The 27774-nt window shown below is 48.5% G+C and overlaps 1 protein-coding gene across 3 annotated transcripts in view; it reads left to right on the plus strand.

Annotated features, from left to right (window-relative positions):
- Nucleotides 1–27774, plus strand: part of cntfr (ciliary neurotrophic factor receptor) — a 538142-nt gene that overhangs the window by 355062 nt on the left and 155306 nt on the right. The window lies entirely within an intron of this gene.

Genomic DNA, 27774 nt, shown 5'->3' on the forward strand with positions numbered 1-27774 from the left:
TATTTAACCAGGTAGGCTAGTAGAGAACACCTTTATTTAACCAGGTAGGCTAGTTGAGAACACCTTTATTTAACCAGGTAGGCTAGTAGAGAACACCTTTATTTAACCAGGTAGGCTAGTTGAGAACACCTTTATTTAACCAGGTAGGCTAGTAGAGAACACCTTTATTTAACCAGGTAGGCTAGTAGAGAACACCTTTATTTAACCAGGTAGGCCAGTTGAGAACACCTTTATTTAACCAGGTAGGCTAGTTGAGAACACCTTTATTTAACCAGGTAGGCTAGTAGAGAACACCTTTATTTAACCAGGTAGGCTAGTAGAGAACACCTTTATTTAACCAGGTAGGCTAGTTGAGAACACCTTTATTTAACCAGGTAGGCTAGTAGAGAACACCTTTATTTAACCAGGTAGGCTAGTAGAGAACACCTTTATTTAACCAGGTAGGCTAGTAGAGAACACCTTTATTTAACCAGGTAGGCTAGTAGAGAACACCTTTATTTAACCAGGTAGGCTAGTAGAGAACACCTTTATTTAACCAGGTAGGCTAGTAGAGAACACCTTTATTTAACCAGGTAGGCCAGTTGAGAACACCTTTATTTAACCAGGTAGGCTAGTAGAGAACACCTTTATTTAACCAGGTAGGCTAGTAGAGAACACCTTTATTTAACCAGGTAGGCTAGTTGAGAACACCTTTATTTAACCAGGGAGACTAGTTGAGAACACCTTTATTTAACCAGGTAGGCTAGTTGAGAACACCTTTATTTAACCAGGTAGGCTAGTAGAGAACACCTTTATTTAACCAGGTAGGCTAGTAGAGAACACCTTTATTTAACCAGGTAGGCCAGTAGAGAACACCTTTATTTAACCAGGTAGGCTAGTAGAGAACACCTTTATTTAACCAGGTAGGCTAGTAGAGAACACCTTTATTTAACCAGGTAGGCTAGTAGAGAACACCTTTATTTAACCAGGTAGGCTAGTAGAGAACACCTTTATTTAACCAGGTAGGCTAGTAGAGAACACCTTTATTTAACCAGGTAGGCTAGTAGAGAACACCTTTATTTAACCAGGTAGGCTAGTAGAGAACACCTTTATTTAACCAGGTAGGCCAGTTGAGAACACCTTTATTTAACCAGGTAGGCCAGTTGAGAACACCTTTATTTAACCAGGTAGGCCAGTTGAGAACACCTTTATTTAACCAGGTAGGCTAGTAGAGAACACCTTTATTTAACCAGGTAGGCCAGTTGAGAACACCTTTATTTAACCAGGTAGGCTAGTAGAGAACACCTTTATTTAACCAGGTAGGCTAGTAGAGAACACCTTTATTTAACCAGGTAGGCTAGTAGAGAACACCTTTATTTAACCAGGGAGGCTAGTAGAGAACACCTTTATTTAACCAGGTAGGCTAGTAGAGAACACCTTTATTTAACCAGGTAGGCTAGTTGAGAACACCTTTATTTAACCAGGTAGGCTAGTAGAGAACACCTTTATTTAACCAGGTAGGCTAGTTGAGAACACCTTTATTTAACCAGGTAGGCCAGTAGAGAACACCTTTATTTAACCAGGTAGGCTAGTAGAGAACACCTTTATTTAACCAGGTAGGCCAGTAGAGAACACCTTTATTTAACCAGGTAGGCTAGTTGAGAACACCTTTATTTAACCAGGTAGGCTAGTAGAGAACACCTTTATTTAACCAGGTAGGCTAGTTGAGAACACCTTTATTTAACCAGGTAGGCCAGTAGAGAACACCTTTATTTAACCAGGTAGGCTAGTAGAGAACACCTTTATTTAACCAGGTAGGCCAGTAGAGAACACCTTTATTTAACCAGGTAGGCCAGTAGAGAACACCTTTATTTAACCAGGTAGGCCAGTAGAGAACACCTTTATTTAACCAGGTAGGCTAGTTGAGAACACCTTTATTTAACCAGGTAGGCTAGTAGAGAACACCTTTATTTAACCAGGTAGGCTAGTTGAGAACACCTTTATTTAACCAGTTAGGCTAGTAGAGAACACCTTTATTTAACCAGGTAGGCTAGTAGAGAACACCTTTATTTAACCAGGTAGGCTAGTAGAGAACACCTTTATTTAACCAGGTAGGCCAGTTGAGAACACCTTTATTTAACCAGGTAGGCTAGTTGAGAACACCTTTATTTAACCAGGTAGGCTAGTAGAGAACACCTTTATTTAACCAGGTAGGCTAGTTGAGAACACCTTTATTTAAACAGGTAGGCTAGTAGAGAACACCTTTATTTAACCAGGTAGGCTAGTTGAGAACACCTTTATTTAACCAGGTAGGCCAGTTGAGAACACCTTTATTTAACCAGGTAGGCCAGTTGAGAACTCCTTTATTTAACCAGGTAGGCTAGTTGAGAACACCTTTATTTAACCAGGTAGGCTAGTAGAGAACACCTTTATTTAACCAGGTAGGCTAGTTGAGAACACCTTTATTTAACCAGGTAGGCCAGTAGAGAACACCTTTATTTAACCAGGTAGGCTAGTTGAGAACACCTTTATTTAACCAGGTAGGCTAGTAGAGAACACCTTTATTTAACCAGGTAGGCTAGTTGAGAACACCTTTATTTAAACAGGTAGGCTAGTAGAGAACACCTTTATTTAAACCAGGTAGGCTAGTAGAGAACACCTTTATTTAACCAGGTAGGCTAGTTGAGAACACCTTTATTTAACCAGGTAGGCTAGTAGAGAACACCTTTATTTAACCAGGTAGGCTAGTAGAGAACACCTTTATTTAAACCAGGTAGGCTAGTAGAGAACACCTTTATTTAACCAGGTAGGCTAGTTGAGAACACCTTTATTTAAACCAGGTAGGCTAGTAGAGAACACCTTTATTTAACCAGGTAGGCTAGTAGAGAACACCTTTATTTAAACAGGTAGGCTAGTAGAGAACACCTTTATTTAACCAGGTAGGCTAGTAGAGAACACCTTTATTTAACCAGGTAGGCTAGTAGAGAACACCTTTATTTAACCAGGTAGGCTAGTAGAGAACACCTTTATTTAACCAGGTAGGCTAGTAGAGAACACCTTTATTTAACCAGGTAGGCTAGTAGAGAACACCTTTATTTAACCAGGTAGGCTAGTAGAGAACACCTTTATTTAACCAGGTAGGCTAGTAGAGAACACCTTTATTTAACCAGGTAGGCTAGTAGAGAACACCTTTATTTAACCAGGTAGGCTAGTAGAGAACACCTTTATTTAACCAGGTAGGCCAGTAGAGAACACCTTTATTTAACCAGGTAGGCCAGTAGAGAACACCTTTATTTAACCAGGTAGGCCAGTTGAGAACACCTTTATTTAACCAGGTAGGCCAGTTGAGAACACCTTTATTTAACCAGGTAGGCTAGTAGAGAACACCTTTTATTTAACCAGGTAGGCCAGTTGAGAACACCTTTATTTAACCAGGTAGGCTAGTAGAGAACACCTTTATTTAACCAGGTAGGCCAGTTGAGAACACCTTTATTTAACCAGGTAGGCTAGTAGAGAACACCTTTTATTTAACCAGGTAGGCCAGTTGAGAACACCTTTATTTAACCAGGTAGGCTAGTAGAGAACACCTTTATTTAACCAGGTAGGCCAGTTGAGAACACCTTTATTTAACCAGGTAGACCAGTTGAGAACACCTTTATTTAACCAGGTAGGCTAGTAGAGAACACCTTTATTTAACCAGGTAGGCCAGTTGAGAACACCTTTATTTAACCAGGGAGGCTAGTAGAGAACACCTTTATTTAACCAGGTAGGCTAGTTGAGAACACCTTTATTTAACCAGGTAGACTAGTTGAGAACACCTTTATTTAACCAGGTAGGCCAGTAGAGAACACCTTTATTTAACCAGGTAGGCCAGTAGAGAACACCTTTATTTAACCAGGTAGGCCAGTAGAGAACACCTTTATTTAACCAGGTAGGCTAGTTGAGAACACCTTTATTTAACCAGGTAGGCTAGTAGAGAACACCTTTATTTAACCAGGTAGGCTAGTTGAGAACACCTTTATTTAACCAGGTAGGCTAGTTGAGAACACCTTTATTTAACCAGGTAGGCCAGTAGAGAACACCTTTATTTAACCAGGTAGGCTAGTTGAGAACACCTTTATTTAACCAGGTAGGCCAGTAGAGAACACCTTTATTTAACCAGGTAGGCTAGTTGAGAACACCTTTATTTAACCAGGTAGGCTAGTTGAGAACACCTTTATTTAACCAGGTAGGCTAGTTGAGAACACCTTTATTTAACCAGGTAGGCCAGTAGAGAACACCTTTATTTAACCAGGTAGGCTAGTTGAGAACACCTTTATTTAACCAGGTAGGCTAGTAGAGAACACCTTTATTTAACCAGGTAGGCCAGTTGAGAACACCTTTATTTAACCAGGTAGGCCAGTAGAGAACACCTTTATTTAACCAGGTAGGCTAGTTGAGAACACCTTTATTTAACCAGGTAGGCTAGTAGAGAACACCTTTATTTAACCAGGTAGGCTAGTAGAGAACACCTTTATTTAACCAGGTAGGCTAGTAGAGAACACCTTTATTTAACCAGGTAGGCTAGTTGAGAACACCTTTATTTAACCAGGTAGGCCAGTAGAGAACACCTTTATTTAACCAGGTAGGCTAGTAGAGAACACCTTTATTTAACCAGGTAGGCTAGTAGAGAACACCTTTATTTAACCAGGTAGGCTAGTAGAGAACACCTTTATTTAACCAGGTAGGCTAGTAGAGAACACCTTTATTTAACCAGGTAGGCCAGTTGAGAACACCTTTATTTAACCAGGTAGGCTAGTAGAGAACACCTTTATTTAACCAGGTAGGCCAGTTGAGAACACCTTTATTTAACCAGGTAGGCCAGTTGAGAACACCTTTATTTAACCAGGTAGGCTAGTAGAGAACACCTTTATTTAACCAGGTAGGCCAGTTGAGAACACCTTTATTTAACCAGGTAGGCTAGTAGAGAACACCTTTATTTAACCAGGTAGGCCAGTAGAGAACACCTTTATTTAACCAGGTAGGCTAGTAGAGAACACCTTTATTTAACCAGGTAGGCCAGTTGAGAACAAGTTATCATTTACAACTGTGACCTGGCCAAGATAAAGCAAAGCAGTGCGACACAAACAACAACACAGAGTTACACATAAACAAACGTACAGTCAATAACCCAATAGAAACGAAAAATAGAAAGATCTATGTACAGTGTGTTCAAATGTAGAAGAGTAGGGAGGAAGGCAATAAATAGGCCCTAGACGCGAAAATAAATACAAATTAGCATTAACACTGGAGTAATATATGTGCAGATGATGCGGGGGTGCAAAAGAGCAAAAGGGTAAGTAATAATATGGGGATGAGGTAGTTGGTTGGGCTGTTTACTGATGGGCTATGTACAGGTGCAGAGATCTGTAAGCTGCTCTGGCAGCTGGTGCTTAAAGTTAGTGAGGGAGATTTAAGACTCCAGCTTCAGAGATTTTTGCAATTTGTTCCAGTCATTGGCAGCTGTAAGGAAAAGCGGCCAAAGGATGTTTTGGCTTTGGAGGTGACCAGTGAGACATACCTGCTGGAGCGTGTGGGTGTTGCTATGGTGACCAGAGTTAAGGCAGGGCTTTACCTAGTAAAGACTTATAGTTGACCTAGAGCCAGTGGGATTGGCCGACAGATATGTTGTGAGGGCCAGACAACGAGAGCACAGAGGTCATTTAAGTAAAACCAGAGAGGATAAAGTGAACTTTAGGCTACTTGGTGAATTTGCAAGAAAATACATTGTGAGATGCATATTACCAAAACACTTCTGCCTGCTGGCTCTCTCTCTCCTCCCACTGACCTGCTGGCTCTCTCTCTCCTCCCACTGACCTGCTGTCTCTCTCTCTCCTCCCACTGGCCTGCTGTCTCTCTCTCTCCTCCCACTGACCTGCTCTCTCTCTCTCCTCCCACTGACCTGTTGTCTCTCTCTCTCCTCACACTGGCCCATAGTCTCTCTCTCTCCTCCCACTGGCCTGCTGTCTCTCACTCTCCTCCCTCTGACCTGCTGTCTCTCTCTCTCTCTCCTACCACTGGCCTGCTGTCTCTCTCTCTCTCTCTCCTCCCTCTGACCTGCTGTCTCTCTCCTCTCTCTCCTCCCACTGGCCTGCTGTCTCTCCCTCTCTCCTCCCACTGGCCAGCCTGCTGTCTCTCTCTCCTCCCACTGGCCAGCCTGCTGTCTCTCTCTCTCCTCCCACTGGCCTGTTGTCTCTCTCTCTCCTCCCGCTGCCCTGCTGTCTCTCTCTCTCCTCCCGCTGGCCTGCTGTCTCTCTCTCCCTCCTCCCACTGGCCTGCTCTCTCTCTCTCTCCTCCCACTGGCCCATAGTCTCTCTCTCTCCTCCCACTGGCCTGCTGTCTCTCACTCTCTCCTCCCACTGGCCTGCTGTCTTTCTCTCTCCTCCCACTGGCCTGCTGTCTCTCACTCTCCTCCCACTGGCCTGCTGTCTCGCTCTCCTCCCACTGGCCTGCTGTCTCTCTCTCTCCTCCCACTGGCCTGTTGTCTCTCTCTCTCCTCCCACTGGCCTGCTGTCTCTCTCTCTCCTTCCACTGGCCTGCTGTCTCTCTCTCTCTCTCCTCCCTCTGACCTGCTGTCTCTCTCTCTCCTTCCTCTGACCTGCTGTCTCTCTCTCTCTCTCCTCCCACTGACCTGTTGTCTCTCTCTCTCCTCCCACTGGCCTGCTCTCTCTCTCTCTCCTCCCACTGGCCCATAGTCTCTCTCTCTCCTCCCACTGGCCTGCTGTCTCTCACTCTCCTCCCTCTGACCTGCTGTCTCTCTCTCTCTCCTACCACTGGCCTGCTTTCTCTCTCTCTCTCTCTCCTCCCTCTGACCTGCTGTCTCTCTCCTCTCTCTCCTCCCACTGGCCTGCTGTCTCTCCCTCTCCTCCCACTGGCCTGCCTGCTGTCTCTCTCTCCTCCCACTGGCCGGCCTGCTGTCTCTCTCTCTCCTCCCACTGGCCTGTTGTCTCTCTCTCTCCTCCCGCTGCCCTGCTGTCTCTCTCTCTCCTCCCGCTGGCCTGCTGTCTCTCTCTCCCTCCTCCCACTGACCTGTTGTCTCTCTCTCTCCTCCCACTGGCCTGCTCTCTCTCTCTCTCCTCCCACTGGCCCATAGTCTCTCTCTCTCCTCCAACTGGCCTGCTGTCTCTCACTCTCTCCTCCCACTGGCCTGCTGTCTATCTCTCTCCTCCCACTGGCCTGCTGTCTCTCACTCTCCTCCCACTGGCCTGCTGTCTCTCTCTCCTCCCACTGGCCTGCTGTCTCTCTCTCTCCTCCCACTGGCCTGTTGTCTCTCTCTCTCCTCCCACTGGCCTGCTGTCTCTCTCTCTCCTCCCACTGGCCTGCTGTCTCTCTCTCTCTCTCCTCCCTCTGACCTGCTGTCTCTCTCTCTCCTTCCTCTGACCTGCTGTCTCTCTCTCTCTCTCTCTCTCCTCCCACTGACCTGTTGTCTCTCTCTCTCCTCCCACTGGCCTGCCTGCTGTCTCTCTCTCTCTCCTCCCACTGGCTGGCCTGCTGTCTCTCTCTCTCCTCCCACTGGCCTGCCTCATGTGTCTCTCTCTCTCCTCCCACTGGCCTGCCTCATGTGTCTCTCTCTCTTCTCCCACTGGCCTGCTGTCTCTCTCTCCTCCCACTGGCCTGCTGTCTCTCTCTCTCCTCCAACTGGCCTGCTGTCTCTCTCTCTCTTCCCACTGGCCTGCTTGCTGTGTCTCTCTCTCTCATCTCAAGTCAATTGAATTGAATTCAAGGGGCTTTATTGTCATGGGAAACACATGTTAACATTGCCAAAGCAAGTGAAGTAGATAATGTACACAATTGAAGTAGGCAATAAAAATGAACAGTAAACATTATACTCACAGAAATTTCAAAGGAATAAAAACATTACAAATGTCATAGTATGTCTATATACAGTGTTGTAACAATGTGCAAGTGGTTAATATACAAAAGGAAAAGAAATAAGCATAAATATATTTATAATATAATATATATAGTATATATATATATATATATATATATGGGTTGTATTTACAATGGTGTTTGTTCTTCACTGGTTGCCCTTTTCTTGTGGCAACAGGTCACACATCTTGCTGCTGTGATGTCACACTGTGGTATTTCACCCAGTAGATATGGGAGTTTATCAAAATTGGGTTTATTTTCAAATTCTTTGTGGATCTGTGTAACCTGAAGGAAATATGTGTCTCTAACATGGTCATACATTTTGCAGGAGCTTAGGAAGTGCAGCTCAGTTTCCAACTCATTTTCTGGGCAGTGTGCACATAGCCTGTATTCTCTTGAGATGCATGTCTGCCTACGGCTGCCTTTCTCAATAGCAAGGCTATGCTCACTGCTCACTGAGTCTGCACATAGTCAAAGCTTTCCTTAAGTTTGGGTCGGTCACAGTGGTCAGGTATTCTGCCACTGTGTACTCTCTGTTTAGGGCCAAATAGCATTCTAGTTTGCTCTGTTTTTTTGTTAATTCTTTCCAATGTGTCAAGTTATTATCTTTTTGTTTTCTCATGATTTGATTGGGTCTAATTGTGCTTCTGTCCTGGGTCTTTGTAGGCTGTGTTTGTGTTTGTGAACAGAGCCCCAGGACCAGCTTGATTAGGGGACTCTCCAGGTTCATCTCTCTGTAGGTGATGTCTTTGTTGTGGAAGGTCTATTTTCTGGATGGTGATAATTAGCAGGTATCGGCATAATTCTGCTCTGAATGTATTATTTGGTGATTTATGTTGTACACAGAGGATATTTTTGCAGAATAGAGTCTCAATTTGGACACTATTTTAACAGTTCTGGAAACTTTAGAGTGTTGTCTATCCAAATCTACCAGTTATAGGCATATTATATATTCTGGACCCGAGTAGCAGGCCATTTAATTTGGGCATGCTTTTCATCCAAAATTCCGAATGCTGCCCCCTACCCTAGAGAGGTTAATTAATTAATATTATTCCGTTCCTTGGGCTTTAATGCCTCATGATTGAGTATTGCTCTGTTCAAGTACACTGTGATTTTGCTGTGATCTGATAGGGGTGTCAGTAGCCTGACTGTGAACGGTCTGAGAGACTCTGGGTTGAGGTCAGTGATAAAGTAGTCTACAGTACTTCTGCCAAGAGATGAGCTATAGTTACACCTACCATAGGATTCCCCTCGAAGACTACCATTGACTATGTACAGATCCAGCATGTGACAGAGATGCAGGAGTTGTGACACGTTTTTGTTGGTTATGTTGTCTTAGTTGTGCCTAGGGGGGTATATGGGGGAAGGAATGCTGTCACCTCCAGGCAGGTGTTTGTCTCCCTGTGTGCTGAGGGTGTCAGGTTCTTGTCAGGTTCTGGCATTTAGGTCGCCACAGACTAGTAATGTCCCTGGGCCTGGAAATGATTGATTTCCCCCTCCAGGATGGAGAAGCTGTCTTCATTAAAGTATGGGGATTCTAGTGGGGGGATATCGGTAGCACACAGGAGGACATTTTTCTCTGTTGAGATCATTTCCTTTTGAATTTTAGCCAGATGTAAAGTGTTCCTGTTTGGATTAATTTAATAGAGTGAGTAAGGTCTGCTCTATAGCAAATTAGCATACAACCTGAGTCCCTTCTCTGTTTCACATCTGGTAGTGTGGTGGATGGGACTACCAGCTCTCTGTAACCTAGAGGGTAACCAGTAGGTCTGTCTCCTCTATACCACCCACCTGGTAGTTTGGTGAATGTGACTACCAGCTCTCTGTAACCTAGAGGACAAACAGTGTGTTCATCTCCTCTATACCACCCACCTGGTAGTGTGGTGGATGGGACTACCAGCTCTCTGTAACCTAGAGGGCAACCAGTGGGTCCGTCTCCTCTATACCATGTTTCATACCTGGTAGTTTGGTGGATGGGACTACCAGCTCTCTGTAACCCAGAGGACAACCAGTGGGTCCGTGTTCTCTATACCACTCACCTGGTAGTTTGGTGGATGGGACTACCAGCTCTCTGTAACCCAGAGGACAAACAGTGTGTTCATCTCCTCTATACCACCCACCTGGTAGTTTGGTGGATGGGACTACCAGCTCTCTGTAACCTAGAGGACAACCAGTGTGTCCGTCTTCTCTATACCACTCACCTGGTAGTTTGGTGGATGGGACTACCAGCTCTCTGTATCCTAGAGGTCAACCAGTGGGTCCATTGCCTCTTTACCACCCACCGGGCAGTTTGGTGTATGGGACTACCAGCTCTCTGTAACCTAGAGGGCAACCAGTGGTCCGTCTCCTCTATACCATGTTTCACACCTGGTAGTTTGGTGGATGGGACTACCAGCTCTCTGTAACCTAGAGGGCAACCAGTGGTCCGTCTCCTCTATACCATGTTTCACACCTGGTAGTTTGGTGGATGGGACTACCAGCTCTCTGTAACCTAGAGGACAACCAGTGGGTCCATCTCCTCTATACCATGTTTCATACCTGGTAGTTTGGTGGATGGGACTACCAGCTCTCTGTAACCCAGAGGACAACCAGTGGGTCCGTGTTCTCTATACCACTCACCTGGTAGTTTGGTGGATGGGACTACCAGCTCTCTGTAACCTAGAGGACAACCAGTGCGTCCGTCTTCTCTATACCACTCACCTGGTAGTTTGGTGGATGGGACTACCAGCTCTCTGTATCCTAGAGGTCAACCAGTGGGTCCATTGCCTCTTTACCACCCACCGGGCAGTTTGGTGTGTGGGACTACCAGCTCTCTGTAACCTAGAGGGTATCCAGTAGGTCCGTCTCTTCAAATACCACCCACCTGGTAGTTTGGTCGATGGGACTACCAGCTCTCTGTAACCTAGAGGGCAACCAGTGGTCCGTCTCCTCTATACCATGTTTCACACCTGGTAGTTTGGTGGATGGGACTACCAGCTCTCTGTAACCTAGAGGACAACCAGTGGGTCCATCTCCTCTATAACATGTTTCATACCTGGTAGTTTGGTGGATGGGACTACCAGCTCTCTGTAACCTAGAATAACACCAGTGGGTCCATCTCCTCTATACCATGTTTCATACCTGGTAGTGTGATGGATGGGACTACCCTCTCTCTGTAACCTAGAGGACAACCAGTGTATTCATCTCCTCTATACCACCCACCTGGTAGTGTGGTGGATGGGACTACCAGCTCTCTGTAACCTAGAGGACAACTAGTGGGTCCATCTCCTCTATACCATGATTCACACCTGGTAGTTTGGTGGATGGGACTACCAGCTCTCTGTAACCTAGAGGACAACTAGTGGGTCCATCTCCTCTATACAACCCACCTGTTAGTGTGTTGGATGGGACAACCAGCTCTCTGTAACCCAGAGGACAACCAGTGGGTCTGTCTTCTCTATACCACCCACCTGGTAGTGTGGTGGATGGGACTACCAGCTCTCTGTAACCTAGAGGACAACTAGTGTGTTCATCTCCTCTATACCACCCACCTGGTAGTGTGGTGGATGGGACTACCAGCTCTCTGTAACCTAGAGGGCAACCAGTGGGTCCGTCTCCTCTATACCATGTTTCACACCTGGTAGTTTGGTGGATAGGACTACCAGATCTCTTTAAGCTAGAGAACAACCAGTGGGTCCATCTCCTCTATACCATGTTTCATACCTGGTAGTTTGGTGGATGGGACTACCAGCTCTCTGTAACCCAGAGGACAACCAGTGGGTCCGTGTTCTCTATACCATGTTTCATACCTGGTAGTGTGATGGATGGGACTACCAGCTCTCTGTAACCTAGAGGACAACTAGTGGGTCCATCTCCTCTATACCATGATTCACACCTGGTAGTTTGGTGGATGGGACTACCAGCTCTCTGTAACCTAGAGGACAACTAGTGGGTCCATCTCCTCTTTACCACCCACTGGGCAGTTTGGTGTGTGGGACTACCAGCTCTCTGTAACCTAGAGGGTATCCAGTAGGTCCGTCTCTTCAAATACCACCCACCTGGTAGTTTGGTCGATGGGACTACCAGCTCTCTGTAACCTAGAGGGCAACCAGTGGTCCGTCTCCTCTATACCATGTTTCACACCTGGTAGTTTGGTGGATGGGACTACCAGCTCTCTGTAACCTAGAGGGCAACCAGTGGTCCGTCTCCTCTATACCATGTTTCACACCTGGTAGTTTGGTGGATGGTACAACCAGCTCTCTGTAACCTAGAGGACAACCAGTGGGTCCATCTCCTCTATAACATGTTTCATACCTGGTAGATTGGTAGATGGGACTACCAGCTCTCTGTAACCTAGAATAACACCAGTGGGTCCATCTCCTCTATACCATGTTTCATACCTGGTAGTGTGATGGATGGGACTACCAGCTCTCTGTAACCTAGAGGACAACCAGTGTATTCATCTCCTCTATACCACCCACCTGGTAGTGTGAAGGATGGGACTACCAGCTCTCTGTAACCTAGAGGGCAACCAGTGGGTCCATCTCCTCTATACAACCCACCTGGTAGTGTGGTGGATGGGACTACCAGCTCTCTGTAACCCAGAGGACAACCAGTGGGTCCGTCTTCTCTATACCACCCACCTGGTAGTGTGGTGGATGGGACTACCAGCTCTCTGTAACCTAGAGGACAACTAGTGTGTTCATCTCCTCTATACCACCCACCTGGTAGTGTGAATGATAGGAATACCAGCTCTCCTTAACCTAGAGGGCAACCAGTGGGTCCATCTCCTCTATACCACCCACCTGTTAGTTTGGTGGATTGGATTCCCAGATCTCTGTAACCTAGAGGACTACCAGTGGGTCCATCTCCTCTATACCACCCACCTGGTAGTTTGGTGAATGGGACTACCAGCTCTCTGTAACCTAGAGGACAACCAGTGTGTTCATCTCCTCTATACCACCCAACTGGTATTGTGAAGGATGGGAAAACCAGATCTCTGTAACCTAGAGGGCAACCAGTGGGTCCATCTCAACTATACCACCCACCTGTTATTTTGGTGGATGGGACTACCAGCTCTCTGTAACCCAGAGGACAACCAGTGGGTCCATCTCCTCTATACCACACACCTGGTAGTGTGGTGGATGGGACTACCAGCTCTCTGTAACCTAGAGGGCAACCAGTGGGTCCGTCTCCTCTATACCACCCACCTGGTAGTGTGATGGATGGGACTACCAGCTCTCTGTAACCTAGAGGACAACCAGTGTATTCATCTCCTCTATACCACCCACCTGGTAGTTTGGTGGATGGGACTACCAGCTCTCTGTAACCTAGAGGACAACCAGTGTATTCATCTCCTCTATACCACCCACCTGGTAGTTTGGTGGATGGGACTACCAGCTCTCTGTAACCTAGAGGACAACCAGTGTATTCATCTCCTCTATACCACCCAGCTGGTAGTGTGAAGGATTGGATTCCCAGATCTCTGTAACCTAGAGGACAACCAGTGGGTCCATCTCCTCTATACCATGTTTCACACCTGGTAGTTTGGTAGATGGGACTACCAGCTCTCTGTAACCTAGAGGACAACTAGTGGGTCCATCTCCTCTATACCACCCACCTGTTAGTTTGGTGGATGGGACTACCAGCTCTCTGTAACCTAGAGGGCAACCAGTGGGTCCGTCTCCTCTATACCATGTTTCACACCTGGTAGTTTGGTGAATGGGACTACAAGCTCTCTGTAACCTAGAGGACAACTAGTGGGTCCATCTACTCTATACCATGTTTCACACCTGGTAGTTTGGTGGATGGGATTCCCAGATCTCTGTAACCTAGAGGACAACCAGTGGGTCCATCTCCTCTATACCACCCAACTGGTAGTGTGAAGGATGGGAATACCAGCTCTCTGTAACCTAGAGGGCAACCAGTGGGTCCATCTCCTCTATACCACCCACCTGGTAGTTTGGTGGATGGGACTACCAGCTCTCTGTAACCTAGAGGGCAACCAGTGGGTCCGTCTCATCTATACCACTCACCTGGTAGTTTGGTGGATGGGACTACCAGCTCTCTGTATCCTAGAGAGCAACCAGTGGGTTCGTCTCCTCTATACCATGTTTCACACCTGGTAGTTTGGTGGATGGGACTACAAGCTCTCTGTAACCTAGAGGACAACCAGTGGGTCCATCTCCTTTATACAACCCACCTGGTAGTTTGGTGGATGGGACTACCAGCTCTCTGTAACCTAGAGGACAACTAGTGGGTCCATCTCCTCTATACCATGATTCACACCTGGTAGTTTAGTGGATGGGACTACCAGATATCTGTAACCTAGAGGACAACTAGTGGGTCCATCTCCTCTATACCATGTTTCACACCTGGTAGTTTGGTGAATGGGACTACCAGCTCTCTATAACCTAGAGGACAACTAGTGGGTTCGTCTCCTCTATACCATGTCTCACACCTGGTAGTTTGGTGGATTGGATTCCCAGATCTCTGTAACCTAGAGGGCAACCAGTGGGTCCGTCTCCTCTATACCATGTTTCACACCTGGTAGTTTGGTAGATGGGACTACCAGCTCTCTGTAACCTAGAGGACAACTAGTGGGTCCATCTCCTCTATACCACCCACCTGTTAGTTTGGTGGATGGGACTACCAGCTCTCTGTAACCTAGAGGGCAACCAGTGGGTCCGTCTCCTCTATACCATGTTTCACACCTGGTAGTTTGGTGAATGGGACTACAAGCTCTCTGTAACCTAGAGGACAACTAGTGGGTCCATCTACTCTATACCATGTTTCACACCTGGTAGTTTGGTGGATGGGATTCCCAGATCTCTGTAACCTAGAGGACAACCAGTGGGTCCATCTCCTCTATACCACCCAACTGGTAGTGTGAAGGATGGGAATACCAGCTCTCTGTAACCTAGAGGGCAACCAGTGGGTCCATCTCCTCTATACCACCCACCTGGTAGTTTGGTGGATGGGACTACCAGCTCTCTGTAACCTAGAGGGCAACCAGTGGGTCCGTCTCATCTATACCATGTTTCACACCTGGTAGTTTGGTTGTTGGGACTACAAGCTCTCTGTAACCTAGAGGACAACCAGTGGGTCCATCTCCTTTATACAACCCACCTGGTAGTTTGGTGGATGGGACTACCAGCTCTCTGTAACCTAGAGGACAACTAGTGGGTCCATCTCCTCTATACCATGTTTCACACCTGGTAGTTTGGTGGATTGGATTCCCAGATCTCTATAACCTAGAGAGCAACCAGTGGGTTCGTCTCCTCTATACCATGTTTCACACCTGGTAGTTTGGTGGATGGGACTACAAGCTCTCTGTAACCTAGAGGACAACCAGTGGGTCCATCTCCTCTATACCACTCTCCTGGTAGTTTGGTGGATGGGACTACCAGCTCTCTGTAAACCAGAAGACAACCAGTGGGTCCATCTTCTCTATACCACCCACCTGGTAGTTTGGTGGAATGGACTACCAGCTCTCTGTAACCTAGAGGTCAACCAGTGGGTCCATCTCCTCTATACCATGTTTCAAACCTGGTAGTTTGGTGAATGGGACTACCAGCTCTCTGTAACCTAGAGGACAACTAGTGGGTCCATCTCCTCTATACCATGTTTCACACCTGGTAGTTTGGTGAATGGGACTACCAGCTCTCTATAACCTAGAGGACAACTAGTGGGTTCGTCTCCTCTATACCATGTCTCACACCTGGTAGTTTGGTGGATTGGATTCCCAGATCTCTGTAACCTAGAGGGCAACCAGTGGGTCCGTCTCCTCTATACCATGTTTCACACCTGGTAGTTTGGTAGATGGGACTACCAGCTCTCTGTAACCTAGAGGACAACTAGTGGGTCCATCTCCTCTATACCACCCACCTGTTAGTTTGGTGGATGGGACTACCAGCTCCTCTATACCATGTTTCACACCTGGTAGTTTGGTGAATGGGACTACAAGCTCTCTGTAACCTAGAGGACAACTAGTGGGTCCATCTACTCTATACCATGTTTCACACCTGGTAGTTTGGTGGATGGGATTCCCAGATCTCTGTAACCTAGAGGACAACCAGTGGGTCCATCTCCTCTATACCACCCAACTGGTAGTGTGAAGGATGGGAATACCAGCTCTCTGTAACCTAGAGGGCAACCAGTGGGTCCATCTCCTCTATACCACCCACCTGGTAGTTTGGTGGATGGGACTACCAGCTCTCTGTAACCTAGAGGGCAACCAGTGGGTCCGTCTCATCTATACCATGTTTCACACCTGGTAGTTTGGTTGTTGGGACTACAAGCTCTCTGTAACCTAGAGGACAACCAGTGGGTCCATCTCCTTTATACAACCCACCTGGTAGTTTGGTGGATGGGACTACCAGCTCTCTGTAACCTAGAGGACAACTAGTGGGTCCATCTCCTCTATACCATGTTTCACACCTGGTAGTTTGGTGGATTGGATTCCCAGATCTCTATAACCTAGAGAGCAACCAGTGGGTTCGTCTCCTCTATACCATGTTTCACACCTGGTAGTTTGGTGGATGGGACTACAAGCTCTCTGTAACCTAGAGGACAACCAGTGGGTCCATCTCCTCTATACCACTCTCCTGGTAGTTTGGTGGATGGGACTACCAGCTCTCTGTAAACCAGAAGACAACCAGTGGGTCCATCTTCTCTATACCACCCACCTGGTAGTTTGGTGGATAGGACTACCAGATCTCTGTAAGCTAGAGAACAACCAGTGGGTCCATCTCCTCTATACCATGTTTCATACCTGGTAGTTTGGTGGATGGGACTACCAGCTCTCTGTAACCCAGAGGACAACCAGTGGGTCCGTGTTCTCTATACCACTCACCTGGTAGTTTGGTGGATGGGACTACCAGCTCTCTGTATCCTAGAGGTCAACCAGTGGGTCCATTGCCTCTTTACCACCCACTGGGCAGTTTGGTGTGTGGGACTACCAGCTCTCTGTAACCTAGAGGGTATCCAGTAGGTCCGTCTCTTCAAATACCACCCACCTGGTAGTTTGGTCGATGGGACTACCAGCTCTCTGTAACCTAGAGGGCAACCAGTGGTCCGTCTCCTCTATACCATGTTTCACACCTGGTAGTTTGGTGGATGGGACTACCAGCTCTCTGTAACCTAGAGGGCAACCAGTGGTCCGTCTCCTCTATACCATGTTTCACACCTGGTAGTTTGGTGGATGGTACAACCAGCTCTCTGTAACCTAGAGGACAACCAGTGGGTCCATCTCCTCTATAACATGTTTCATACCTGGTAGATTGGTAGATGGGACTACCAGCTCTCTGTAACCTAGAATAACACCAGTGGGTCCATCTCCTCTATACCATGTTTCATACCTGGTAGTGTGATGGATGGGACTACCAGCTCTCTGTAACCTAGAGGACAACCAGTGTATTCATCTCCTCTATACCACCCACCTGGTAGTGTGAAGGATGGGACTACCAGCTCTCTGTAAACCAGAATACAACCAGTGGGTCCATCTTCTCTATACCACCCACCTGGTAGTTTGGTGGAATGGACTACCAGCTCTCTGTAACCTAGAGGTCAACCAGTGGGTCCATCTCCTCTATACCATGTTTCAAACCTGGTAGTTTGGTGAATGGGACTACCAGCTCTCTGTAACCTAGAGGACAACTAGTGGGTCCATCTCCTCTATACCACCTGGTAGTTTGGTGAATGGGACTACCAGCTCTCTATAACCTAGAGGACAACTAGTGGGTTCGTCTCCTCTATACCATGTCTCACACCTGGTAGTTTGGTGGATTGGATTCCCAGATCTCTGTAACCTAGAGGACAACCAGTGGGTCCATCTCCTCTATACCATTTTTCATACCTGGTAGTTTGGTGAATGGGACTACCAGCTCTCTGTAACCTAGAGGACAACCAGTGGGTCCATCTCCTCTATACCATGTTTCACACCTGGTAGTTTGGTGAATGGGACTACCAGCTCTCTATAACCTAGAGGACAACTAGTGGGTCCCTCTCCTCCATACCATGTTTCACACCTGGTAGTTTGGTGGATTGGATTCCCAGATCTCTATAACCTAGAGAGCAACCAGTGGGTTCGTCTCCTCTATACCATGTTTCACACCTGGTAGTTTGGTGGATGGGACTACAAGCTCTCTGTAACCTAGAGGACAACCAGTGGGTCCATCTCCTCTATACCACTCTCCTGGTAGTTTGGTGGATGGGACTACCAGCTCTCTGTAAACCAGAAGACAACCAGTGGGTCCATCTTCTCTATACCACCCACCTGGTAGTTTGGTGGATAGGACTACCAGATCTCTGTAAGCTAGAGAACAACCAGTGGGTCCATCTCCTCTATACCATGTTTCATACCTGGTAGTTTGGTGGATGGGACTACCAGCTCTCTGTAACCCAGAGGACAACCAGTGGGTCCGTGTTCTCTATACCACTCACCTGGTAGTTTGGTGGATGGGACTACCAGCTCTCTGTATCCTAGAGGTCAACCAGTGGGTCCATTGCCTCTTTACCACCCATTGGGCAGTTTGGTGTGTGGGACTACCAGCTCTCTGTAACCTAGAGGGTATCCAGTAGGTCCGTCTCTTCAAATACCACCCACCTGGTAGTTTGGTCGATGGGACTACCAGCTCTCTGTAACCTAGAGGGCAACCAGTGGTCCGTCTCCTCTATACCATGTTTCACACCTGGTAGTTTGGTGGATGGGACTACCAGCTCTCTGTAACCTAGAGGGCAACCAGTGGTCCGTCTCCTCTATACCATGTTTCACACCTGGTAGTTTGGTGGATGGTACAACCAGCTCTCTGTAACCTAGAGGACAACCAGTGGGTCCATCTCCTCTATAACATGTTTCATACCTGGTAGATTGGTAGATGGGACTACCAGCTCTCTGTAACCTAGAATAACACCAGTGGGTCCATCTCCTCTATACCATGTTTCATACCTGGTAGTGTGATGGATGGGACTACCAGCTCTCTGTAACCTAGAGGACAACCAGTGTATTCATCTCCTCTATACCACCCACCTGGTAGTGTGAAGGATGGGACTACCAGCTCTCTGTAAACCAGAATACAACCAGTGGGTCCATCTTCTCTATACCACCCACCTGGTAGTTTGGTGGAATGGACTACCAGCTCTCTGTAACCTAGAGGTCAACCAGTGGGTCCATCTCCTCTATACCATGTTTCAAACCTGGTAGTTTGGTGAATGGGACTACCAGCTCTCTGTAACCTAGAGGACAACTAGTGGGTCCATCTCCTCTATACCACCTGGTAGTTTGGTGAATGGGACTACCAGCTCTCTATAACCTAGAGGACAACTAGTGGGTTCGTCTCCTCTATACCATGTCTCACACCTGGTAGTTTGGTGGATTGGATTCCCAGATCTCTGTAACCTAGAGGACAACCAGTGGGTCCATCTCCTCTATACCATGTTTCACACCTGGTAGTTTGGTGAATGGGACTACCAGCTCTCTATAACCTAGAGGACAACTAGTGGGTCCCTCTCCTCCATACCATGTTTCACACCTGGTAGTTTGGTGGATTGGATTCCCAGATCTCTATAACCTAGAGAGCAACCAGTGGGTTCGTCTCCTCTATACCATGTTTCACACCTGGTAGTTTGGTGGATGGGACTACAAGCTCTCTGTAACCTAGAGGACAACCAGTGGGTCCATCTCCTCTATACCACTCTCCTGGTAGTTTGGTGGATGGGACTACCAGCTCTCTGTAAACCAGAAGACAACCAGTGGGTCCATCTTCTCTATACCACCCACCTGGTAGTTTGGTGGATGGGACAACCATCTCTCTGTAACCTAGAGGTCAACCAGTGGGTCCATCTCCTCTATACCATGTTTCTTGTAGGATGACAATGTCTGTATTTCTGATTTCTTTGATGAATTCCATTTTCCTGCTCTTTAGTCCAAAGGCCTCTTATATTTTATTTTTTTTACCTTTATTTAACTTTAATTTAAAGAACAAATTCTTATTTTCAATGATGGCCTAGTGGGTTAACTGCCTGTTCAGGGGCAGAACGACAGATTTGTACCTTGTCAGCTTGGGGATTTGAACTTGCAACCTTTCGGTTATTAGTCCAACACTCTAACCACTAGGCTACCCTGCCGCCCCAACATACAGCATGGCAGGATGAGAAAGTGAAGGCTTTGTGTTCCATAAAGTGTCCAATGTTGTTAATCGTGTGGTTTGGCCTCAGACCAGTAAGTGTGAGCAGATCCTGCTGAGCATCTGGTACATGCCATTGGCTTGGGCTAGTGTAAGAGTGGGGGTTGGGCCTGTTTGCCTGCTCACGGCCTGGACGTATGTGTGAATTTCATGTTGAGGCCCACTTTGCGGGAGGGGTGGGCAGGAGGGGCATAGGTCTGATTTGAGGGGGCCTAAATGGGGTGTGGGCATGGTTGACATTGGGGGGGTGTTGATTGGTTGGGGTGGGGGTGTGGATGTGGATGGTGGTGCTGTGGTCTGGATGTAAGTCCTCTTGACATGGGTCGTCTTTGTATAGGCCCGGGGGGAAGGTAGTCCCGCAGGTCTGGGAGAGTGTCTCGCTGGTCTGGCCGGGGTGTCTATTGATCTGTTACTTCTGTGTGAGGTGTTGGGGCTGATGTTGAGGGTGACGTCCTTTAGGGTCCAAGCTAAGGTGGGCACTGCTGCCTTGTAGAGGTGAACCTGGTCGTAAAGGCTGAAAAAGTCCAGGGTGGAGCCGTGGGCCAAGTAAACATTTGGTTTTGAGGGACAGTCACGTTAAATACTTGTGTTTACTCCACTGTATGTTAGCCGGGTGGAGATAGACACGCTGTATGTTAGCAGGGTGGAGATAGCCACGCTGTATGTTAGCAGGGTGAAGATAGCCACGCTGTATGTTAGCAGGGTGGAGATAGACACGCTGTATGTTAGCAGGGTGGAGATAGACACGCTGTATGTTAGCCGGGTGGAGATAGCCACGCTGTATGTTAGCAGGGTGGAGATAGCCACGCTGTATGTTAGCAGGGTGGAGATTGCCACGCTGTATGTTAGCAGGGTGGAGATAGCCACGCTGTATGTTAGCAGGGTGGAGATAGCCAAGCTGTATGTTAGCCGGGTGGAGATAGCCACGCTGTATGTTAGCAGGGTGGAGATAGCCACGCTGTATGTTAGCAGGGTGGAGATAGCCACGCTGTATGTTAGCAGGGTGGAGATAGCCACGCTGTATGTTAGCAGGGTGGAGATAGCCACGCTGTATGTTAGCAGGGTGGAGATAGCCACGCTGTATGTTAGCCGGGTGGAGATAGCCACGCTGTATGTTAGCCGGGTGGAGATAGCCACGCTGTATGTTAGCAGGGTGGAGATAGCCACGCTGTATGTTAGCAGGGTGGAGATAGCCACGCTGTATGTTAGCCGGGTGGAGATAGCCACGCTGTATGTTAGCCGGGTGGAGATAACCACGCTGTATGTTAGCCGGGTGGAGATAGCCACGCTGTATGTTAGCCGGCTGGAGATAGCCACGCTGTATGTTAGCAGGGTGGAGATAGCCACGCTGTATGTTAGCAGGGTGGAGATTGCCACGCTGTATGTTAGCAGGGTGGAGATAGCCACGCTGTATGTTAGCAGGGTGGAGATAGCCACGCTGTATGTTAGCAGGGTGGAGATAGCCACGCTGTATGTTAGCAGGGTGGAGATAGCCACGCTGCATGTTAGCAGGGTGGAGATAGCCACGCTGTATGTTAGCAGGGTGGAGATAGACACGCTGTATGTTAGCAGGGTGGAGATAGCCACGCTGTATGTTAGCAGGGTGGAGATAGCCACGCTGTATGTTAGCCGGGTGGAGATAGCCACGCTGTATGTTAGCCGGGTGGAGATAGCCACGCTGTATGTTAGCAGGGTGGAGATACTCACGCTGTATGTTAGCAGGGTGGAGATAGCCACACTATATGTTAGCCGGGTGGAGATAGCCACACTGTATGTTAGCCGGGTGGAGATAGCCACGCTGTATGTTAGCCGGGTGGAGATAGCCACGCTGCATGTTAGCAGGGTGGAGATAGCCACGCTGTATGGTAGCAGGGTGGAAGTATTTTCGTGGTAGCAGGGAGGAGATAACCACTTGTGCGGTGGGGAAAGTAGAAGAAGCTTTTTCAATCACTCCCTTCAGTGCTGTGGCCACCCTTTCCTGCTGTGCTCTCAGGTTTGTGTCTGTGTGTATTATTATGTGGCTGGTTGACCCAAGTTGGTCCTTAGACCGAAGGTCTAGGGCGTGCTGGGTGTTTGAACACCAGAGTGTTTGGGACAAAGTTTATTTTCTTTTATTTCTCTCTCTCTCTCTCCCACTGGCCGGCCTGCTGTCTCTCTCCTCTCTCTCTCTCCCACTGGCTTGCCTGCTGTCTCTCTCCTCTCTCTCCTCCCACTGGCCTGCTGTCTCTCTCCTCTCTTTCCTCCCACTGACCTGCTGTCTCTCTCCTCTCTCCTCCCACTGGCCTGCTGTCTCTCTCTCTCCTCCCACTGGCCTGCTGTCTATCTCCTCTCTCTCCTCCCACTGGCCTGCTGTCTCTCTCCTCTCTCTCTGTCCTCACACTGGCCTGCCTGCTCTCTCTCTCTCTCTCTCTCTCTCTCCTCACACTGGCCTGCCTGCTGTCTCTCTCCTCTCTCTCCTCCCACTGGCCTGCTGTCTCACTCCTCCCAATTGGCCTGCCTGCTGTCTCTCTCTCTCCTCACACTGGCCGGCCTGCTGTCTCTCTCCTCTCTCTCCTCCCACTGGCCTGCCTGCTTTCTCTCTCCTCTCTCTCCTCCCACTGGCCTGCTGTCTCTCTCTCCTCTCTCTCCTCCCACTGGCCTGATGTCTTTATCCTCTCTCTCCTCCCACTGGCCTGCTGTCTCTTTCCTCTCTCTCCTCCCACTGGCCTGCCTGCTGTCTCTCTCTCTGTCCTCACACTGGCCGGCCTGCTGTCTCTCTCCTCTCTCTCCTCCCACTGGCCTGCTGTCTATCTCCTATCTCCCCTCCCACTGGCCTGCTGTCTCTCTCCTCTCTCTCCTCCCACTGGCCTGCCTGCTGTCTCTCTCTCTCCTCACACTGGCCTGCCTGCTGTCTCTCTCCTCTCTCTCCTCACACTGAGACCTGACACACTCTGTACTTTGTGACTGAGACCTGACACACTCTGGACGTTGTGACTGACACACTCTGGACAATGTGACTGACACACTCTGGATGTTGTGACTGAGACCTGACACACTCTTAACGTTGTGACTGAGACCTGACACACTCTGGACGTTGTGACTGAGACTTGACACACTCTGGACATTGTGACTTAGACCTGACACACTCTGGACGTTGTGACTGAGACCTGACACACTCTGGACATTGTGACTGAGACCTGACACACTCTGGACATTGTGACTGAGACCTGACACACTCTGGACGTTGTGACTGAGACCTGACACCCTCTGGACGTTGTGACTGAGACCTGACACACTCTGTACGTTGTGACAGAGACCTGACACACTCTGGACGTTGTGACTGAGACCTGACACACTCTGGACATTGTGACTGAGACCTGACACACTCTGGACGTTGTGACTGACACGCTCTGGACGTTGTGACTAAGACACTCTGGACGTTGTGTCTGAGACTTGACACACTCTGGACGTTGTGACTGAGACCTGACACACTCTGGACATTGTGACTGAGACCTGACACACTCTGGACGTTGTGACAGAGACCTGACACACTCTGGACGTTGTGACTGAGACCTGACACCCTCTGGACGTTGTGACTGAGACTTGACACACTCTGGACATTGTGAATGAGACCTGACACACTCTGGACATTGTGACTGAGACCTGACACCCTCTGGACATTATGACTGAGACCTGACACACTCTGGACATTGTGACTGAGACCTGACACACTCTGGACGTTGTGACTGAGACACTCTGGACATTGTGACTGAGGCCTGACACACTCTGGACGTTGTGACTGAGACACTCTGGACGTTGTGACTGAGACACTCTGGACGTTGTGACTGAGACCTGACACACTCTGGACATTGTGACTGAGACCTGACACACTCTGGACATTGTGACTGAGACCTGACACACTCTGCACACTGTGACTGAGTTCTGACACACACTGGACGTTGTGACTGAGACACTCTGGACGTTGTGACTGACACACTCTGGACTTTGTGACTGAGACACTCTGGACTTTGTGACTGAGTTCTGACACACTCTGGACGTTGTGACTGAGACCTGACACACTCTGGACGATGTGACTGACACACTCTGGACGTTGTGACTGAGACCTGACACACTCTGGACGTTGTGCCTGAGACACTCTGGACATTGTGACTGAGACCTGACACACTCTGGACATTGTGACTGAGACCTGACACACTCTGGACGTTGTGACTGAGGCCTGACACACTCTGGACATTGTGACTGACACACTGGACGTTGTGACTGACACACTCTGGATGTTATGATTGAGACCTGACACACTCTGCACATTGTGACTGAGACCTGACACACTCTGGACGTTGTGACTGAGACCTGACACACTCTGGACATTGTGACTTAGACCTGACACACTCTGGACGTTGTGACTGACACACTCTGGACGTTGTGACTGAGACACTCTGGACGTTGTGACTGAGACTTGACACACTCTGGACATTGTTACTGAGACCTGACACACTCTGGACATTGTGACTGAGACCTGACACACTCTGGACGTTGTGACTGAGACCTGACACCCTCTGGACATTGTGACTGAGACCTGACACACTCTGGACATTATGAGTGAGACCTGACACACTCTGGACATTGTGACTGAGACCTGACACACTCTGGACATTGTGACTGAGACCTGACACACTCTGGACATTGTGACTGAGTCCTGACACACTCTGGACATTGTGACTGAGACCTGACACACTCTGGACGTTGTGACTGAGACACTCTGGACATTGTGACTGAGGCCTGACACACTCTGGACGTTGTGACTGAGACACTCTGGACGTTGTGACTGAGACACTCTGAACGTTGTGACTGAGACACTCTGGACGTTGTGACTGAGACCTGACACACTCTGGATGTTGTGACTGAGACACTCTGGACGTTGTGACTGAGACACTCTGGACGTTGTGACTGAGACACTCTGGACGTTTGTGACTGAGACCTGACACACTCTGGACATTGTGACTGAGACCTGACACACTCTGGACATTGTGACTGGGACCTGACACACTCTGGACACTGTGAATGAGTCCTGACACACTCTGGACATTGTGACTGAGACCTGACACACTCTGGACGTTGTGACTGAGACACTCTGGACGTTGTGACTGACACACTCTGGACTTTGTGACTGAGACCTGACACACTCTGGACATTGTGACTGGGACCTGACACACTCTGGACACTGTGAATGAGTCCTGACACACTCTGGACATTGTGACTGAGTCCTGACACACTCTGGACATTGTGACTGAGACCTGACACACTCTGGACGTTGTGACTGAGACCTGACACACTCTGGACGTTGTGACTGAGACACTCTGGACATTGTGACTGAGACCTGACACACTCTGGACGTTGTGACTGAGACCTGACACACTCTGGACGTTGTGACTGAGACCTGACACACTCTGGACGTTGTGACTGAGACACTCTGGACGTTGTGTCTGAGACTTGACACACTCTGGACGTTGTGACTGAGACCTGACACACTCTGGACATTGTGACTGAGACCTGACACACTCTGGACGTTGTGACAGAGACCTGACACACTCTGGACGTTGTGACTGAGACCTGACACCCTCTGGACGTTGTGACTGAGACTTGACACACTCTGGACATTGTGAATGAGACCTGACACACTCTGGACATTGTGACTGAGACCTGACACCCTCTGGACATTATGACTGAGACCTGACACACTCTGGACATTGTGACTGAGACCTGACACACTCTGGACGTTGTGACTGAGACACTCTGGACATTGTGACTGAGGCCTGACACACTCTGGACGTTGTGACTGAGACACTCTGGACGTTGTGACTGAGACACTCTGGACGTTGTGACTGAGACCTGACACACTCTGGACATTGTGACTGAGACCTGACACACTCTGGACATTGTGACTGAGACCTGACACACTCTGCACACTGTGACTGAGTCCTGACACACACTGGACGTTGTGACTGAGACACTCTGGACGTTGTGACTGACACACTCTGGACTTTGTGACTGAGACACTCTGGACTTTGTGACTGAGTTCTGACACACTGGACGTTGTGACTGAGACCTGACACACTCTGGACGATGTGACTGACACACTCTGGACGTTGTGACTGAGACCTGACACACTCTGGACATTGTGAATGAGACCTGACACACTCTGGACATTGTGACTGAGACCTGACACCCTCTGGACATTATGACTGAGACCTGACACACTCTGGACATTGTGACTGAGACCTGACACACTCTGGACGTTGTGACTGAGACACTCTGGACATTGTGACTGAGGCCTGACACACTCTGGACGTTGTGACTGAGACACTCTGGACGTTGTGACTGAGACACTCTGGACGTTGTGACTGAGACCTGACACACTCTGGACATTGTGACTGAGACCTGACACACTCTGGACATTGTGACTGAGACCTGACACACTCTGCACACTGTGACTGAGTCCTGACACACACTGGACGTTGTGACTGAGACACTCTGGACGTTGTGACTGACACACTCTGGACTTTGTGACTGAGACACTCTGGACTTTGTGACTGAGTTCTGACACACTGGACGTTGTGACTGAGACCTGACACACTCTGGACGATGTGACTGACACACTCTGGACGTTGTGACTGAGACCTGACACACTCTGGACGTTGTGCCTGAGACACTCTGGACATTGTGACTGAGACCTGACACACTCTGGACATTGTGACTGAGACCTGACACACTCTGGACGTTGTGACTGAGGCCTGACACACTCTGGACATTGTGACTGACACACTGGACGTTGTGACTGACACACTCTGGATGTTATGATTGAGACCTGACACACTCTGCACATTGTGACTGAGACCTGACACACTCTGGACGTTGTGACTGAGACCTGACACACTCTGGACATTGTGACTGAGACCTGACACACTCTGGACGTTGTGACTGACACGCTCTGGACGTTGTGACTGAGACACTCTGGACGTTGTGACTGAGACTTGACACACTCTGGACGTTGTTACTGAGACCTGACACACTCTGGACATTGTGACTGAGACCTGACACACTCTGGACGTTGTGACTGAGACCTGACACCCTCTGGACATTGTGACTGAGACCTGACACACTCTGGACATTGTGACTGAGACCTGACACACTCTGGACATTGTGACTGAGACCTGACACCCTCTGGACATTATGACTGAGACCTGACACACTCTGGACATTGTGACTGAGACCTGACACACTCTGGACATTGTGACTGAGACCTGACACACTCTGGACATTGTGACTGAGTCCTGACACACTCTGGACATTGTGACTGAGACCTGACACACTCTGGACGTTGTGACTGAGACACTCTGGACATTGTGACTGAGGCCTGACACACTCTGGACGTTGTGATTGAGACACTCTGGACGTTGTGACTGAGACACTCTGGACGTTGTGACTGAGACCTGACACACTCTGGATGTTGTGACTGAGACACTCTGGACGTTGTGACTGAGACACTCTGGACGTTGTGAATGAGACACTCTGGACGTTGTGACTGAGACCTGACACACTCTGGACATTGTGACTGAGACCTGACACACTCTGGACATTGTGACTGAGACCTGACACACTCTGGACACTGTGAATGTGTCCTGACACACTCTGGACATTGTGACTGAGACCTGACACACTC

The sequence above is a fragment of the Oncorhynchus mykiss genome, chromosome 12, assembly GCF_057628025.1.
Source record: "Oncorhynchus mykiss isolate SJ-2025 chromosome 12, ASM5762802v1, whole genome shotgun sequence".
Classification (NCBI taxonomy): domain Eukaryota; kingdom Metazoa; phylum Chordata; class Actinopteri; order Salmoniformes; family Salmonidae; genus Oncorhynchus; species Oncorhynchus mykiss.